Source organism: Aythya fuligula, chromosome Z (genome assembly GCF_009819795.1).
Source record: "Aythya fuligula isolate bAytFul2 chromosome Z, bAytFul2.pri, whole genome shotgun sequence".
In the NCBI taxonomy this organism is placed as follows: Eukaryota; Metazoa; Chordata; class Aves; order Anseriformes; family Anatidae; genus Aythya; species Aythya fuligula.
Window position 1 is genome coordinate 49,523,693 of NC_045593.1, and position 20,917 is coordinate 49,544,609.

Below are 20,917 nucleotides of genomic sequence, written 5' to 3' on the forward strand. Positions count from 1 at the left end.
GCGCAGGGATGCACCGGGGAAAGGTGAATTTTTGGCGAGCCCTCTTCAAGAGGGGCCACTGCCGCCCGCCTCGTAAGGAGGCGACATCAGGTTTCCATTTTGCAAAGAACCAAAAAACAGAAAAGAAAAAAAAAAAAAAAGAAAAGAAAAAAAAAAAAAAAAAAAGAGGAGAGAAAAGAAAAAATAGGAGAGAGAGGAGAGGAAAAAAGAAAAAAGGAAAAAAAAAAAAAAAAAAAAAAAAAAGAAGGAAAGAAAGCAAAAGAGACACCAAAACAAACTAATCAACACCAAATGGGGATGCTGGCGGCTCCTCCAGTCCCAAACGCACAGGCAAACTCCCCTGGAAGTCCCCCTCCCCTTTTCCCCGCAGACTCTTCCCGAAAAGTGGTGGCGGCGGCGTTGTCCCCCACTCCGGCGGGTCTCCCTCTCTCCCCCGGCGCATCCCCTCCTTACCTGCGGCTCGGAGGCGGAGGATGGCTGCGGCCGCCAGCAGGGTGAGGATGCGGCCCGCCGCCCCCCGCCGCCCGGCCGGTCCCGCCGCGGGGACCATGCTGCCCGGAGCGAGCCCGGCTCCCTGCGGGCGGAGCGGTGCCGCCGCGCTGCGCTGCGCTGCCCTGCGCGGAGAGGTGCGGAGCGGTGCGGTGCGGAGCGGTGCGGTGCGGAGCGGAGCGGGGAGGTGCGCAGCGGGTGTCCCCGGCACCGCCGCCCCGGCTCTGCGCTGCCGCTAGCGGACTGTCCCCGACTGGGGGCGGAGGGAGCCGCGCTCCTCTCCCCTCCTCCTCCACCTCCTCCTCCTCCTCCACCTCCTCCTCCGCCTCTCCATCATCCCAACGTCACCGGGGACAAATCCGACACTGGGGAGGGGAGGGAGAGGCGCCGAGGGGCGGACGGTCCCTGCGCTCCGGCACCCTCTGCCGGGGGCTGCCCCCTCCGGCTCCCGCCGCCCCCAGCCCCCCGGGCAGGGGGAAAGCCCCGCAGCCCCTCCGACGGGCGGCTGCCGCCGCTCCCAATCCCCCCGGACGGCCGTAGTTAATTTTTACTTTCCGTCCCGAGCAGCGAGGAGAGCGCTCTGCCCCCAGTAAGGCTTCAAAACATTTCAGAAAGTGATTTATTGCCGGAAATAAGGACGCCGTAAGCGCGATTTGAATATGCTTTCCTAAATCCTTTTTAGTTTATGTTTTCTGCAGTTCAAATAAACCAGCGCGCTAAGGTAACGCAGACCCGGGAGCAGGCATCTGTTAACTGCATCACGAGCGCCAAAAAGGCGCGTCTTAATTTGACGTACTTTTAAAGTTATAACTCAACAGTAAATTTAGTCAGATGTCTTCTCCACAGTCTTGCCTTTGCTTTAGACTTTGATACTAAGGATGTGATGTCGAGTAATGCTGAATATACGCTCTTAATATATGCATAAATATATACAAATCTCTTAACAACTTCCCCCCCCCCCCCCATCAAGCTTTAAATGTACGTGGTTCAGTGGTAGCGATTTTACATTGAATTTCTTTATTGCAAACACAAGAAAATGCTACAAAATACTCTTTTCTTCTTGCTTTTGCATCTCGTTTCTTCCCTCTCAGCTCTCCAGTTCCATCTTGAAAATTCTTCTGGCACCTACGGGTGACAAAGGAAGGTCCTGATCCCTCTTTGGTAGGAATGTAGGACTGGCTGAATCCAGTCCCTTGCCATCACAACAACACTTTTTGTAATCCCTTTCATAAACAAATGAAACCAAACTTAAGAATACTGAGGACTTTCTTTCTTAAAAATGATTTCCACCCTTTTGATTAGAAGGCTGCTCCAGACCTTGCCTTTTCAATGCTCAGTGAGCTATTTCCAATCTCCAGTCTAAATTTATTCATGATCAGTTTATATTCCTTGCCTCTTGTGCTGCTGTTATCTTTTTCGTTTAAGTATCTTCCCACTTCCCATTTCTATTGAAGTAGAAAAAGAAATACTCCTCGACCTTTATTTTGCTGCACTAAAGCTTAAATTGTCAAATTTCCTCTGGAACAAACAACTCTGCACTCCTTGATCACCTCTGTCCTCCTCTTCTCTTTTTTGTCTGCACTTTTTGAAATCTGATAGAATTTTTCTAAAGCTCTGTCATTAGACATGCTTTCTCTTCCAAAGCACTTGCACTTTCCTATCAGTGTTAAAAAGGCTAATACATTCTGATGATTACGGCACCTTTCCACTGAACAGGTATGCTATGATGTGTTAGGAAATCTACATCCTCTGTCTTTATAAGTTCCAGTATGTTCCTTAACAGCAGTGAACTAAATCAAGTGACAGTCTGGCCTGGCACTCCCCCTTCACCCTTCCTTTTTTTTCTCATTGTATTTCAACTTATCAGGATGAGTTCTTTTTGTAAGATCATAGGAACTTTTTGTTGGAAAAGTTATACTGCTCCATCTTTTATCAAGAATGGCTCTGTATCAGCAAAACACACTTGGCTGTATGTAGATAATCATAGAATCATTAAAGTTGGAGAGACCTCCATGATCATCTGCAAACCAACTAACAAGGATGTTGCATTGGCCGGGAATCGAACCCGGGCCTCCCGCGTGGCAGGCGAGAATTCTACCACTGAACCACCAATGCAAGCTCAAATATGATTTAATGTGTCAAAAACAAAACAAACAAATGAACAAAAAAGCACACAACAACATCCTCTACTTAATATGAGAGATAAATTATGAAAAGCATTCTTCCACCTAATGTTTTCAAATTCAAAATTTCTCCTTTCCCTCTCTTCTGCCAGCTCCTCATCCAATTTACAGCGTATGAATCACCTTCATCTTAGTCTATAACTTCCTTGTTGGAGGTTTATAAGATGTTTAACTCAAGTCTAGATGAATGAGATGTAGTATAAACTTTTTGTTTCAAGAACCGCTTTAAAGGAAGCTATTAGTTCAACTGACATGATATCTCTTCAGTAAATACATTGTGTTCTATATATTTCCATGATATTAACTTATCTTTTCCTCCAAACTGTTCCAAAGTTTTGCAAATTCCTGAGGCCAGATTAATAGATCTGTAGTCATCTGGATGACTTTTTCCTTACTCTTCATAATATCATCTACAGAGATGAAGAGACCTGATCTCATGGGAAATGAGCAAGCCTGCACAGCCACGTAAAATGATATGTGAAGCATATGCAGTGTGCACAAGCTGATGATAACAAAAAGACTATACACTCTTCTGCTGCTCTCCAAAGTAAAGCTGCATTTGCCACTGATGGTAAGTAGCCAGGGTGTTTCTTACTTCCTAGTTATATGATACTACATTCCTTTTGGTAGGTTACATGGATGAGGGCAAACAATAGTAACAAGACCTACAGTTGAATGTATTCTTTCTCCTTTGCCTTATTCTTTATTCCGGCTCTCATAAAAATAAATAAATAAACTCACAGAATAATTAGGATATTGACACAAATAATTTTTTTTGCACTTGGGAACAAATTAGCATTAGATAGAAACTTCATTTGTGACTGATTGTTATGTTATGAAGGCCAAATTACCAGAACAAGTTAGATACTGAGAACTTGCCTTCTTCGCAGCTACAAATGACTTTGTCACTGACCACAAAAGCTATCATTTCATATTTCACATTTGCAGGGAGAATCACTTGGCAAAAATGAGATGAAGTCACTAGAGTGAAGAAACCACAGTATGAATTCTTGTGTGTTGTAGAAAGACATGTACAGTGGGAAGAGAAGGATGGACAACTGCACATTTCATCTGAGTTGATTCACCCTACTCATGTAAGCCATTAGAGTGCTCACTTGTGTTCTGTAGCATATGGTCCCAAACTGTTTTGTCACTATTTGACAAAGAAAAAGCTGTACACGTATTTTTTTGCATGGCCATATGGTACGTGCCTGATAGGTGTAGCTGAAAGCAACAGGGAGAGCTGGAGTTTGGCCTGAGCTTGTCTGGAAATCCCTGATAGAGTTTAGATGAATTCCATTTGCCATGTGTGTCTGCTTTCATAATAAACATAACAAAAACACTTTAAAGAAAATATAAGTTCTCACGTTGTTTGAGCTTCAAGGACATAGTGTTCCTACAATCATTTTACAAGCTTAAATAAGTTTTAACCAGTGCACTATCTTTATTCAAAAAACGAATTCCACACCTGATCTTTTTATTCCTATGATATAAGGAGCACAGAAAACATTATTACAACCATTACTTATATGTTCCATGTTTGCAGGATCTGCTTTTAGCTTTTCTTCTACCATTGTTTTTACAACAATGGAGAAGCGCATCCTGTTAAAAGTCATCAGAAGTCCAGCTAAATGGTTAAGACATTGAGCAAGGTACAGAAAGTCCATGAGAGTGGTCATGCTGATAAATGTTAGAGAATCACTTAATAAAAAAGAATTTTGGAGAAGTCACTCAGAGAACAGTGCTATATCCACTATTCTCAAATTCATACCTGCAAATTTCTTATATTTTTAATGAAATCAGCAACTATTAAAATTAAATCAAAAAATAAGTTAAACACTTAAAAGAAAACTTTTTCCTCTTACAGGAACAAAATAGCATAATTTTTTAATCATGCTTTTAGATCACTATTTATGATGATTTAGATATGTTATATTGAGATACATATATGTGTACAAATAGTAAGCTTCAATACATATTTTGAACAATATATTTCACCTCTTCCTATTTTTTTTAAACAGGCACAGAATTTATTTCCCTTCTTGCTGTTGTTTGCACCTCAACACACACAAGTGTATCAAACAGTATTGATACAGAAGCTGGCCCCCCACAGAATAAGAAGATCTGACAAGCATTCAAGTAATCATCACTCTCGATAAATGGAGATCATCAAGGGCATTTCTCATTCCTAGAACTACAAGAAGCATTAATTCAGCTTTTCATTTATTTCACAGGGTAGGATGCAGACAACACTCACAAAAATAGAGCTAATTTTCCTGACTAGTAAAATCATACCCTCTTGAAGGTCTGAGCAACATATGGTGTCTTTAGGCTGATGCCTTCTCAACCCCCTGAGTCATAGAAACTGAAAGGAGCAGGAATTTTCATCTCTCTTCTCTATTAGTTATTCCTACAGGTAAAACAATTAGAGAAAGACTTATTAAAGCTTAGAAAATGAACAAGGAACAGGATTTAATTTCTTTTATACAAATTAAGCAATAGCTTAAATGCCTGAATCAACCAATTTAATTTAGAGCTAAACTAATCCTCAAAGTCATTATGATTACACTAAAGAGTGAATGTGGCATTTGGCCTTTCATGCCCCCAAAATAAAACAGAGGTTCTTTTTTCATGCAATTGTCATTAGCATTTGATGTAAGCTGTACTGAAATACTTCTATTTATTTTAGTAGTTAATAGCCATCATCCTGGCACTAGAAGTCCGGTCCTGTAAATAACACAAATAATTAAAATTGTAACAATTTAACTTAGATAAATCTCAAAACAATATCCTTCTTGTTCTGGCTGTCAAGCTGGAAAACCAACAATCAGAAATTTGGCAGATTTCAAAGGAAAAAGTTGTTTAAATGTCCTTAATCACCTAGGTTGCTTGTTGAGTTCATACAGAACTAGAAGTCCATTACCCCAAACCTCAGCAGTAGGATATTAAGTACTGCAGAAGTACTGTAGTACATTGCAAAGCAACACTGAAAATGCATTACTCCAGTCAAGAAGATATGAAAACTGTCAGTGGATGTAAACACCACAGGATAAAGTAAAGTTCAATTTGAAAATAAATTAAAGGTTTCCAAGTTACCACAAAACTATATATATATAAATATATGAATATATGTATATATGTTTTTGTTTTGTTTTGTTTTGTTTTTAAGGTCAGTATATGGACATCAAAATGTCCAAAACTGAATTGAAACAGGAGTTTATAAATCAGCAACCAAAGGGTACCAACTACAAAAAAAAGTCTCTTTTTGGTGGGTGGGGGTGGGGTGTGGGGGAAGGCAGTGTTTGCTGGGAGAGGCAGGGTTTTTTTTTATTGGTTTTGTTTTCTTTTCTAAAACTAGCCTTAGCTAGAGAAGAGGCTGTTTTCAACATTGGCACATCGGGTTCAGGGCCACATCAAAGAGGGATCAGAATTTGTATGCTGTGTTCCCAAGTGCACTTAAGAGTTCTCCAGATGGGAGACATCTCATTACAAGCTTGTCAAAAGTGCATAAAAGACTGCCTTGGCTTTGAAAAAAAAATAGATGGGTATACTCAAGAAAGAGGTAAAATCTGGCAAAAACTAAAAGCAGGCAGCTCTTATTGCTTAGGCCACAAGCATGATTTTTCTTGCAATTCCTGTGCCTTTGCAGTCACAAAGCAACCCCAAAATGGACAACAAACTTAGTCAAGAGAGCCAAACTAATTATTCTGCAGTCCTGCACTAGGGATCCATCATGTGGTAAAGTGAAATTCCTCTCCTTCATTCCTCTCTCCCCATACTCAGGGGCACATATGGCATACACACATAAGGGAGCAAGAGCTACCATGGGAAGAACTTCAAAGATAACACACAAACAGTAATGGGAACATGTATACAAGTAAAATTCATTTGGTGTTGCTGTGTTCGATGGCACAGAGCAGATGAATGCTGCTGGCTTTAAGTATGCGATCCCAACTGTTTTTCCTTTGGTCTATAACACTTTGAGGAAGACAGTCTGCCACATTTTTCCCTTCTCTCAACTACATTCTGAAGCTCACACTTGTGAAAAGTAAATTCAGCGTACTGATGAATTTTCAAATGTCTGTGCCTGAGCAAATAGCTTATTCTGTAGCATTCACAGACCATTGTACTTACTGAGTAAGAACCTGAGAGTGACATGAACTTGAACATAGGCATGAATACAACTGCTTAGCAGATATGCACACAAAATTAATGGGCAGCATAGATAAAGACTTGGGACTAAAATACACCAAGGAAGATATGATTACAAAGAATTCTACATTTAAAACATTTTAAAGACTGCATAAATCCTTTTCTCCCCGGAGAGATATGTAAAGCCAGTCAGCTGGAATGAAAACATCACCTGGGTCCCAAAGTCCCACATGGGCCACTGAAGTTCTCTTCTATTAAAAAAAACAAGTAAAATTATTTTAAAATAGATTTTTTTGCTTCATATAATTGCAAGCTTGCACTATGTCTGGTTCAGCTGGTTTTGATTTGCAACACTGCTACCCATTTTATACCCATTGTCCTTTGGTTTCACTTTCTCTTAGTCTATGTACCAGTCCCATAAACAAAACAAACAAACAAAAAAATTGAAAAATGGAATATTTCTGCTCACTTAAAGACACTTTCTACCTCTTCTTGTCCCCTTTTACTGGAATCAGAACAATTTGAACAGCTGTTCACCATACAAAAATAAAAAGCAGTCTACATTTTTCTTGTCCTTCTTACATAACTTCTTTGTTGTTACTAAAGTGGATTTTTAAATAGGTAATTATCCTGTCTCATCTATACAGTTATGGTCCTCAAATTCTACAAATAGAAAGAAGTTATCTAAGCGTATTTTTCCCTTTCACTGCTTTGACATTCTGTGCCTTTCATTCACAAATTAGACATGACAGGATTGGAGATCAACCATAATTAGGAAATATATATATATATATATATATTTAGTATCTTGACTATTTAGACATAAATAGTTATTTATGTCTAAGTATTTAATATGTCTATTTAGTCTTATGTTTAAACTGCAAGCTCAGTCTGATCCACCAGGGAAGACAGGAAATTGCATCAGCCTGGGAGTATATTAAATAGTTCTCCTGAATGAAGAAGTCTTATCTCCCTATATTTCACAGGTAGAAGAAAGGGACAGAAGGAAAGTATGTTGTTTTGCCTTTTATGGAAACAGATTTTTTGTACCTGGTCAGCTACTTTGGTGGCACCACGTCCATTTCACTTCAGAGATTCTAGGAACATGCATCCTTGTTTGAGTTCTATTTATGTAACCAAATTTTGACATACTGGAGTCAAAACCTCTGATCTGGGATCAGTCTGCTTTCTTGACTTTGAGCAACCAGTCAAGGATGGATTATTAGATCAGTCACTGCTGTTTTCCCATAACAGCTGTAACATCACCAATATATAGGTACAAAAGTAGGTTTTCTATCCTATTTTATTGTTCAGAAACTGCTGAGCCTATGCTTTTGATGGAGGTTTACCTGACTTGTGTAACATCAGCTGCAGTGCTACACAAGTGTTTACCTGCCTCTCATGAGAGCCTTTCAAATGAACGTTCCTTGACATCTTTCTTTCCCAAGCTACCATAACAGCAGCAGCAGTCAACTTCTTACAACAAATCTGTAATTAAATTAAATAGCACAGTTAAATTAGACTCAGATGCTCTGAGCTATTGCATAGACTTGATGATATCTCTGAGGCACCAGTACCATTTTTGTGGAGAAGAGTTCATCTAAAAGGCCTCAGCATATGCCAGTTGTTGCCTTGTGCAACAGCTAACATTATGCAACGCTGGACCAACTAAAGTCAGACCCTGAGCATAACTGTCCTTTGTCAGGTTCTCAGCAAGCACAGGCCAGCATGCGGTGCCAGGAATCAACCCAACTAAGAAAAATAGGAAGCAGAGGAACAGAACAGCTCATTTCCAACTCAGTTGAAGCCCTCTGGGAACATCAAGGATAACTGGGGAAAGTCTGAACAGCACTTTTACTGTCTGTAAGTTATGGATAATAGGAAAAATAAAGACAATGGAAGATAATATTATTTCTGTGTGTGGTTGGTTCTGAAGTACTCAATATTTATAGCAGTTAAGTCAGATGAGAAGGCATAGACTGATTAAGCAGAAAAGCCCCTGTGTTAGACTGTAATGTAAAACATATGAAGGTGGTCTATTTAAACTTCACATTTCTACACTTGTATAGCTTTTAATTCTACAGGAAGAGGGGAGAGACAGCATAGAAAATTGTACTTTTGAAAGGGTATGAAAGAAGCCAGCAGGCTTTTGTTATATAGTGACTTAGAATGCACAGGGCTGCTCACATGAAAAAAGAACGTGAATAGAGCAAACAGCTTCTGAGACACACATGGCACTAGAAATAAAACTAACCAAACAAATGTATATGGGAGGAATGACTGAAACATAGGAAATAATTTATTCCATTGTAAAATGGGGGGGGGAATAGATTTTCTTTTAATGTATATTGGGTATGCATACATTTTAATACTGATGTACCACACACATAATTTTATACCGATGTGTGTATGTTATTGAAGTGTTGGAAGAATATTACAAGATTTTCTGTTGCAATCAACCACCCATAATAAATCTACAATTTTGCAAGCCTCACCCCCCTCTGCCACCCACTCCCCCCTCTTTTATTTTTTTAAATATATTCTTTGGAAGCAATGCAGAAATTCATTAAAGTAAAATAAAGAAAACAATAATGCAGTAAGGAGAAGATGACTTTAAACAGAGTTATGCACACATTCATTATATTTCCAGTTTCTGTTTATATTTGGAATTTCACAAAGTTACCTATTCGTGTATTTACAACAACAAAAATCCAACAATTTAAGCAATATACAAATATATTCCTTGGATACAATGTGACTGAATTGATGCTACTCTTGGAAATTCAATATTTGCTCTTTGTGTTTAGTTTTTATATTTAGCATGTTAAATAACAGAAAAGAAACAACTGTTGGTAAGAATCCCAGGCCAAAGAGTATTTAAAAAATTTTATCTCTCTACCATTTATAGTAATAACTACAAGACTATGACGTTTAAGACTTTCAAGTCAGCCTTCCTACCACCTACAATAAACTCTATGGGGTTTGTTTTGTTTACTTAGTTGTATAAAAGGTCAAACTGACTTCTAGGACTACTGGAAACCATAGCATTTTCAACTTTCACTAGCATTAGTGGGAATCACATACCTGCATGGTGGTAGGATAAGCTCCAAAATAATCCATTTTTAAAATCAAAAAGCAGATTTAAAGACAGACTTCTATCAGTGCATTTTACATGACTAGGCAAGGATTTTGATTTGATCCACACTCAACGGGGGTGCCTGTTATTGAAACCATGTGGTATCTGCTTGGTATGTAGGGTATATAATAATGCTGCTGTCAGCATTTGCTTTAAAACCTGATGCAATATGTTATAAAGAAGATTTGAACAATCATAACTAAAATTTGTTGGGAAGACTTGAAACAAAGGATTGAATAAAGTTGAAAACTTATGGAAACAATAAAAACTGAAATGTTATAAAAAGAAACTTAGTATCCACATGGGAACTATTCTACAACCTTCTTGGCAAATTTTAATCAGACATGCCTAACAAAAGTAATGTAACTAACTTCTATATAAACAAAAACATACATACCTTCCAACAAAGGGATTAAACATTACAGTTAACATTTTTTAGGACTACCATATATATAGGAAAACTTGGTGCAATTGATGGCACTGAGCTTTTAGAAAAATGCATAGCCAATTAGCAGAATAATTTCTAATATATATCTTTTTATCGGGTCATCTTTCATGATTTTCCAACACAAAGACTATATTTACATTAGCATTCATGACATAATACTATCAGTTTTATTCCATCTAGATTTATTTTGTCTTATTAAACCATGCTTTAAACTTTTCTGTCTAAAACACATACACTGATAATCACAACATCCAGAACAGCCTGCGATATTTAAACTTACTTAAACATTTTTGCTGTCAATGAATATGTATGTTACAGCAATTTGGTACTTAGACAGGTCTGCCAGAAGTTATGGAGGAGATCAAATCAAACAATGATTTCCCAAAGTGATCTAAAGCTTTACTGTACACTTTAAAGCTTTACATTGCACACATTCTGAGGAAATAAGACTTGAAAGTAGAGATTTGCCTTATAATAAATATTTTGTGCTACATAACCTACAGCTTCAGAGGTTTTCAAACTTTCATAGAAACAAACATATGCAACCTTAAGTTAACAAACCTGTATTAGCTACTTTTAGAGGTGAAGAAACTAAACTCATGGGGACATTGACCAAAGTTTTATAGAAATTGTGAGAATATAAGACATAAAACCTGCACCTCAGATCAGGATACAAAAATTCAGAAAACTTTTTCTTCAGTCTGTGCTTCAAGAAGACTAGCTTCATCTTTATGAAAATTCTTCATTCTCTTTTTAAGCAGTGAAGCCTTCTCTGCTAAACTTGATCTGTGTTAGTTCTAACATCCTGAGAGCTACAGTAATTGTTGAATGCATGGGAAGAGAAATTAAAAAAAAAAAAAAAAAAAAAAAAAAAAAAAAAAAGCTAAATATTTGACTCTGCACAATTTCAATTTGTGCTTTCATTTCATATTTCTAACCCTGCAACTTGTAACAATAGTTACCCACTACAGAATAATGGAGTTATTGCAAAACACTAAAGCAAAAGCAACTTGGAGAAATTCTTACTCTGCTTTCAAGTGATGGAAGAGACTTTGTCTCATTCTGAGATTTATCACACATAGTGGCCTCCTGGATGGCAGCATCGAATAAAGGTCTTACATTGCATATAAAGTTTTATTTCTTTGTACTATCAGCACAGAGCAACACCACCTCTGCCAGAGCCATGAGAAAGTCTTTGGAAAGCATTGTGTATCACCTAAGATGACCTTGTGATTCTTCTGGTGAAACTCAGTCTTTTAAGAACCACTGATGTAATTGTCTCTCAGCAACAACGGAGATCCAAATGAAGGTAAATGCTGCTAAATTAAAAATAAAAGAATATAAGTTAAAATCTATCAGTGAGTATATTTACCAGGTGCAAAGAGATTTAATGAATGGTAAGCATGAGAGTGCATCTTACTAGAGAGCATATGTGATTTCCAAACATAGAAAGACCTACAAAAAATATATATATATTTTGGATAGTAAAAACGTATTCTGAAGAAATAACACTAGCACTACAGGATTTGACCATTAAACTAGTCTGGTGTCTGTTGATTCCTTTTCCATGTTCAAGACCATCAAGATCATAAGAAACAGAAAGAATAGCCTTAATGGAGGTAAAGCCCTCTTTCTTGAAGTTTTTCAATAACCTGCTGTAGGCAGCAATCTAAGAACAAGTTCCTGGCCCAGACAGACCTCAGTCTGATCCAGTATTGTTAGTCTTTTATTAATTGTATTCAGTGAAAGTTTTCCAGTAACTTTCTAGTAGCAGCAAAATTAGACTCTACCACCAGCGATTGAGATGTACTATGATTCTATTAAGCAAAATCAAGAATGGTTTGGGTTGGAATGGACAGTAAAGATCATCTAATTCCAACACCCCTGCCATGGGCAGGGACGCCTCCCACTAGACCATGTTGCTCAAAGCCCCACCGAACCTGGCCTTGAACACTTCCAGGAATGGCCTTTTGAGATGCTTCCCATAATAATCTTTCTTTAAACAGCAAGATTGGTACAATTACCAATACATAAAGAAAAATATGAAAAAGTCCATGACTACAATGAAATGTCATATTCTACCACGATACACAAATGTTTTTCAGTGTCACAAGAAAGAAATAAAGTATCCAGATTTGATTATGAATACAACAGAGTTTAGACTGAACTGAGGATGTAGAAAATGCAATTTTTTATATTTTTTTTAATTTTTGCTATTATAAGTAACGTTCAGTATTACTTTTCAGAATATAGATTTCACTGCAAATCATGAAAAACAGATTTGTTTTTTTGAAGGGACATGTTAGTATTAACCAAGGATGAAGGTTCTGGTGACGCTATGTTGAACGGTTCTGCTGGCAGAAGAAAAAATGCATCTGAACTGTACTTGTCACCCTATCTGTCCTACTGATTGGCATGCACTTATTTCCTCTTTTATTTGGGTTCAATGTAGCTATGTGTAACTGTCAAAACTTCCATATAATTGTATAGAAATGTACACAACAGGAATAAATCAAAATAGAAAACTCAAATATTTTGCTCAATTTTATTAATGACCAAACTTCAATTTCAGTTTTCAATTCTCTTCCTTCCGTCTTTATAGAATACTGATTAACTTTGTAAGAGCAACAGATTGTTTATTAAAAAGTAACAATGAAGCAACAGTACAAAAAAATCAATGTATTGATAGCAAACTCAAATACGATTTATTCAGTGCCTCATTCTTAGCCTAAAAAGCCAGCTTCCAAAGCAAGAAAGGACAAAAATTTGGGGGGTTTTGGACTTTCTCCTAATAAATGTTTCTCCCACCTACTATGCCACTTATGTAATATAGTGGATATTTATTTTGATGTTAGATAGATAAATGTCAACATTAGAGCACAAGGTTTATTAAAAAGGGATGTTGTAGGGGCTATATTTATCACAAAGCTCAGAACCATCAGATTTCATACGAGAATGCATAGGTCATGTAGAGTATAGCAGTAACTTTTTTTTTTTCTCTTTTTTTTTTGAAAACTGCTGAACACACCACTATACAGTCGTATAACTGTCCAAATTGCTCTTGATGTAAGACAACACACGCAAAAGTAGTCACTGAATTTAAAGATACAGCTTTCATAAATAGCCTTTACTATCAAGAACCACAACTCAGTCAAACACCACAAAGAAAATTTGTACAATGTGAACAGAATATTCCTAAAAGATTGAAAACTTACGTCATCTGTCAGTTCTGCACCAGTAGCACACATCTTCTCATTATTTTTTTTTTTGATATGGTGGACCTACACCTTCAATTTTATGCCTAATACAAAACACTTGTTGTTTCAGTACATCATTCCTTATATCCCAGCTCTCAGTATTCCTTTGTCATTTCTGTTGACCCCAGTAAGTCACTTCAGGATAAGTATTCTACCCATAGGAGGACAAAATTTGAGATCCAAATTCAGAGTCTATCAGGTATTTGAGAATACTAGTTTGATGAGTCTGAGGAACGAGTCCTTACAGAAGAGGCCAGTCAGATGGATTCTGTGAGCACAGTGAACTGATCATGTCTTAAACTTCCATATACTCCCAGTACCCCACATTCACAGGTACTGTACCTTCCCAAACATTACAAACCAATTGTAATGTAATTTGTATTGGTAAAATATTGGTAATCCTAAATAAGTATAGAAGTTAGCATTAGGCATGCATCATCTACCAATGTGATCTGTACAAATCTCAGTGCTGCCTTAATTTAATTTTTATCGTTACAGATCATCTTTCAATGCAGAGACTTCAGAAGTTTGGGTGGTGGTGGTTCTTTCTTTTGTTGTTGGTGGTTTATTTTTATTTTTTTAATCACAAGCTTTGAGAAGAAACTACAATTGAAGCCATAGTTTGAGTATAAATAATGACTCAGACAACTGTTTTTTATTTTCATTTTTGTTTTCACTGACTGAGAATGTAAATTGAACTTTAGTGCTATTGTGCTTTGTTCTCCCTCTCTGTGAAAATGTGTTCTGCATTAAAGTGCATGGATAAACTAGAACAGCTCCAAATATCACCCTTCAGCTTTTGTATAACACAAGAGCCAAGAAAAGATAGAGAATGTGGTTTTATGACCAACAGATGGTGTAATTGGTATCATAGATGTTTTTATGTCAGGGGGTCGTAGGTTCATTCCCCATCTGGAGCCTTCTCAGATCTGCTGTGTAGCTAAATGATTAAAGAAGCCATATTGGGTCAAAAACACAATCACCTGCCTGAGGGTAAATGTATTGCTTTCTTGATCTTGTTGTTATACTACAGTTGCCTTCCATAATACCACTCTCAAGTCAATCAATGCAGCAGTTAGTATGAACAGGATTCAACAAAATACTTAATATCAACTTGTTCCTACCCTTCAAGACTCCAAATAATGTTTGACAAACTTCACAAAAATCTAGTTTTGCCTACCTGAGTGAAGAGCTATTTAATTTTGCATGTTAAATTATAGCAACAGGCCAAAACTCAGGGTAAAGGAAAAAAGTTTGTTGGACAGACCTTTAGAAATTCAGTACTGGTTGATAGGCCAAACTGGGTCATATGTAGCAGTCAGAATTAGAGACTTTTGTATTCTGATGGTAAAAAGTACCATTAATACTAAACAGGTTTTTTTTAGCTACAGTTTCTGAATTATAATCACAAAATCTACAAAAATGCTCTAACCATATAGTATAAGGGTCATACAGAGTATACTTGTCTAAAAGGGTGTTAGACAAAAAACATTAATTGGTACACATGATGAGGTCACCAGTTTACTTTTCTTATAGGGGTATTAGCAGCAGTAAGAGCATAAAATGAGTGAAACCACAACTTTACTGAAAACCAGTACACTCAATTCCCTGAAATATTATTTCTACATCTTAGTTTTATCCTTACACAATGCACCAAACTTGACTGGGATACCTCATGATTTAGCTACGCTCTACAGTAGTACTGATGCCAGAAACCTTACCTGACTAACACTGGAAATTACTGGAAATAAGTAAAATGTCTCTGTCTAACACTCACGCAAATTACCATATTTTCTCACTGTTCCACTGCAGAACATGCTGTTACACTTCACAGACTGTAGAATAAAGCAATCCTATGCCAGACAGAAACAGTGGTCCAGCATATGAACATTAAAGATAACAATACTTGTACAAATCGTAAGTTTTTCTTTATCGAGTTTCATATACTCATACATAAACAGTAAATTCAAAATCTGTTTCTGAATTCGAAACACTCCCATGAACTGCTTTAAGGATTTCTTTGTGGTAATGAGACATTGGTATTTATTAGTACTTTAATACAAGCTTTAACACAATTTAAAAACTAATGTTAAACACATTAATAATGAACTGGTTTATTTTTAAAATTTAAACACAAACCCTACAGTTTTTAGTGAACACAAATATGAGGACGTATTGTCATCTAAATTCCTTATTGACTTTGAAAGTTTCTCTTTACCTATATGACTGAACCAACAGCCTGCTAGACTTCTGCGATCACTTGCTGAAAGTTTTCCTAATAAATACAAATTTCCGTGTCAGGCAGAATTCCAAAATCGGAAAGTTAAGGTACAGATAACGTGACATTATTTGTTCCTTTTTGCAGATCCCTAAACAACATGTGTACAGCATACACACATGTACAGTACATATAATGCATTATAAACACTGTATATACACATACATTTATATAGTATCCATATTAATAAGCAACTTCTTTCTGAAGACAAATATAAAAGTCATCAGAAAGCAGTTGCGTATTATCAACATGTGAAGTTTTAACTGCATATTCATTAAAACATGTTCTTGCATAGATGGTGTTCACATTATATGTGTTTATCGGTATAAGAAAAAAATGACATACAATAAAGGAACAACAAAGAAGTGTATTTTCTCTCTCACATACAAAGACAGATGTATTTCTATTTATTTTCACTTATCAGAAAGAGGGAGATATTTTCCTTTAACAATGAAAGCATTTTGTCTGCTGCAGAGCACTTTTCCTGATCTCCTCTACTATGGGATGGATAACAAATACATCAATGTAATAACATAAATAACATAAATAACATTAATTTGTACATAATTGAGATATATCAAGTGGATGCAGCATTGATGAACATAAATAACTGTAGCTGACCACATGTATTTATGCTGACCACCAAGAATATTGCCATTGTAATGCCTCTCAGAAGGAAACATCAATGTAATCAGTCAACAGCCGAGAAAACGGTTTATTTTCTTGTTAAGCAAGGTATTTTGTATGACTTCATGTAGCCTCTCATATATTGTGTTTCTTGATTACTGCTCAGGAACACCACACAGCTTCATGTAGGTCCTGGAGAGCTCCCATACTGAAAACTCTACAAACAGGCAGAAAATTGCAAATAACATGAATACACTGTAAGACTGTTGTGAAATGCAGCCAGATACTCCTACACTGAGAAACTTAGAACTTACTCTTGTGAGAACTACAGTAATTATCTCATAACGTCAAGGTATTTTCACAAGAAAATTGGTGACAAGAGTACAGGACCTATGCCTGAATCTTTGGAGAAAACCTTAAACCCCTTTAACTTCTGGATTCTTTTGGTAAGTACATGAGCATATGAAATAATCCATTGGTCTGGAACTTGCTGTTCTAGGGTCACCTATAATGCAGATGTTTCACAGAGCCACAGAATTGTAGGGGTTGGAAGGGACCTCAAAAGATCATTGGGTCCAACCCCCCTGCCAAAGCAGGTTCCTTAGAGCAGGCTGACCAGGTAGATGTCCAGATGGGCCTTGAATATCTCCAGAGAAGGAGACACCACAAACTCCCTGGGCAGCCTGTCCCAGTGCTCCATCACCCTCACTGTGAAGAAGTTCTTTCTCATGTTGGTGTGGAACTTCCTGTGAACCATCTCGTGGCCATTGCCCCTTGTCCTGTCCCCACAAACCACTGAAAAGAGTTTGGCCTGTCTCTTTTTGGTAGACAGAGGTTTGCTCTGTCTCCCACACCTCAGGTATTTATACACATTGAGGAGATCCCCTCTCAGTCTTCTTTTCTCCAGGCTGAACAGACCCAGGTGTCTCAGCCTTTCCTCATAGGGAAGATGCTCCAGGCCCAGTATCATCTTTGTGGCCCTCCACTGGACTCTTTCCAGGAGATCCCTGTCTTTTTTTGTACCGGGGAGCCCAGAACTGGACACAGTACTCCAGGTGAGGCCTGACCAGGGCAGAGTAGAGGAGGAGGATCACCTCCCTTGACCTGCTGGCCACGCTCCTTTTAATGCACACCAGGATCCCATTGGCCCTCTTGGGATCCTCAGGATCCTCATTGAAAAGTGGGGGGAAGGGGAGAAGTTAAGCAAAGTTCTCTTTGCTATTAACACCTGGTAAATGCAATAATGCTTTAAAACAGTAAACATATATTGTGATAAATGTATTGTAAAGAGTAAATAAGCAGGATTAATCAATGGCTTTTAAAGTTTATGTTCTATTGAAGTGGCTGACAGAGCAGCTAGAACTGAGTCTGTCTGCACAGTGAGATTCTACTGCTCTACTTGTCTCCTCAAATCCATCCCTACTGCCTTAATGGATGATAAACACACCAAGGTGTACATTAACAACCGAAGACTTCTGAAGCTACTCCTGTTTTCAGGAAGTAAAGGACAGTGCCAGTCCCTTCATTCTCTGAGTAAGATGTTAAATGATTTGGATAGCATGAAACTTGTAGAAAGCCCATCAACAGTCTCATAATGAACTACCGCAAAGGCAAAGTTTGCTGTTATTTTTTCTGTGATGACAAAAACTCCTTCAACAATGGGTTAACTACACATTTCTTGCCCCATTGGCTGCACAAAGAATATCTGTAGACAAAGCAGTACAATATTCTGAACCCTTTCTTTTTTAATGCTAAAGATTGAAATAGCCCAAACTTGTTTGAACCTTGCCATTTAATACCAATTCTTAGCTCTACTCAAGAACGTTTACAGGTCCATTTTCTTTCTAGCCTAGCTGTTTTCAACATTTTTAGTCCAGCATAGCAAATGTATTCACAGAAAGATGTATAGATACATAATATATTCCCTTTGTCATCACACATTATACTCTGGTTCCACATCGCCAACAATATATATAATTTTATTCATTTTTCAGTTTCTGTAAGATTTCACAGTTGCAAATAATTTGGTGTGAGGTCAGTCACTTCCTGACACTAGGTCAGCCACAATAAGCCACTATCACACACATAGAATTCTTTCCTTATGAACACAATTTCTGATATACAGCAATTTCCACTATTCAGAATCAAGCATAACATTCTCCAAGGTGCATTGTTACTCCCTAGACTCAGGTGGACAAACAATGGGTGGGCAACAATTCTGGTGATAATTAACTTTTGAAACCCAGTAACATTATTAATGATAGGTAGGACCCTGCTGTTCATTTTTTTTTCCATTGCAGCACTTAATATTCTTACATCTTCTACTACTCTTAACAAGCACTTAATGAGCTCTTTATGCTTCATGTATTACTGTAATTATTATTTCCATTTTAAACCTGTAGCTCCAACATACCTGATGCTGCAGCTGTGGTATCTTACCCATACTCAATTCTATGGTTTCAAAAAACAAATTACTAAGACAACAGAACTCTTTCTGTGCTTAAAAAATGTCCACTGCTAGCTGAGTAACTATATGGTTCTCCAGACTTCAACTTGCTCTTTAAACCTCAAGTAAAAATATATTGTAAATTGCACATCATTCACCAGAAGAATCCAGTGATAGTTGAGCACGACTAACATGACTGTAACTGAGTAATTCCCTTTTAATTGGAATCATCACCTAATAAATGCAATTCATTTTTAAACCCCATCATAATTAAAAACCCAATTTAAAGCAACCTTCTGCACATCCCTTGACTTACACCTGGCAACAGGAACATGTCTCTACTTTCAGGAAATGTGGACATAATCACTAAAACATGGTCTATTGTACACCAAACACCTCCCTGCTTAAGTAATTTTTAAACAACTAAAAATGCATTTGGTTTTGGTGGCCATCCTGGAAAATGAGAAACTGGGAAGATGACTGGAAACCAAAGGTATGTGAAATGACAGAAGACTTGAGAAACAAGACAGCATTTTTTTTTTTTTTTAACATGTTCACGGTTTTCACAAAGATCAAGCATTTTTAACATCCATATTCTCAAGATAGCAATTTAGATATAAACAAAGTCTTAAAAATTTGCTTATTAGCAATAAGAAAAATAAGTATGTCTCAATAAAACAATCCTCATATACCTATTGGCTTAACTTTTTTCCTTTTTATACATGGATAGCTCAGTAGATACTGGCAACACTGGTTACTATTTACTAGTAATTCTTGATCAGGCATTGTAGCCTGTATCTGTTTTCTATTTAATGTTCATATTCACTATTTGCACAGAGGCAAAATTTCACTCAGTACAAACGTGTTAAAGACAAATGAAGTCAGATTATAAAAACATTATCCTGAACAAAATTTAAAAAAAAAGTTAATATTCAAACTTATAGCAATTGACTTTACAGAACAGCCATTTCATTTATCTTCTGTGAAATAAAAAATCCAAGCCAGTGAAAAATGATTACAGAAAGTCAAAGCAACTTCTCAGACTAGTATGAAGTGCTAGTCTTACTTCACCTTTTTTATTCTTTCATTAGCATCATTAACATGTACTTACTGTAGCACACTGAATTTAAATCACTTGCTTTTGTTAAACTTCATGCAGTTGGCGATCACCCAGCTCTCCAATCTGTCCAGGTCTCTCTGCAAGGCCTTACCACCCTCATCCGAGTCCACAGCGTGTTCTTTCCTCCCAGATCTTAAGTCTGCACAGCTATACTGTTTTCACTTTGGCTCTGCATCAAACGTATAATCTACTGGTTAACTATATTTCCAATGCTAATTAATGTTTTACTTCTGACTCCAGTACTTACTCACTGTAGCCAACACTGGCTTGCTCCCCTATTGGAAAATACAGCTCAGTTACCCCAAGAATATCCAAAGTGAAGTGATAATTCCTTTAATATCAGGGGTAAAGACAAACATTATCCATGTAACACAACAGGCAAAGCTTCAGTATTCTCTTCTGTAAAGGTCCTTCAGAGATGGGCATATTTCAGCTGGACTTAAGGGTTTGCCGATACATCAGATATTTCATACACAGCTTTCATCACAGCTGAACTGTATCTGGGCCAATGTCTAGTTTCCTTAAGTACCTGCTACCTAAGAACTAAAAAGTGGTTGTGTATAGATCAGTCCTTCCCTGATAGGTACTTCCACCTTCCAGCAATCTACAGCTCAGCTGATTTATTGCGTATGTGACTTTTATTACGCTTACTCTGGAATGACCTAGCACACACGGGACAGGAAACGAACATCTGAACAATCCATCACCAGCAAGACAGACTAAGTCCATTATCTTATTAGCATGGAAACTGCCAAAGAACATAAAAACACAACAAGAAACA

The 20,917-nt window shown here is 37.4% G+C and overlaps 1 non-coding gene across 1 annotated transcript; it reads right to left on the minus strand.

Moving 5' to 3' along the window:
- Positions 1 to 2,533: 2,533 nt before the first annotated feature.
- Positions 2,534 to 2,604, minus strand: TRNAG-GCC. The gene has a single exon. It is a non-coding gene; the product is annotated as a tRNA-Gly (tRNA).
- Between the last annotated feature and the right edge of the window lie 18,313 nt (positions 2,605 to 20,917).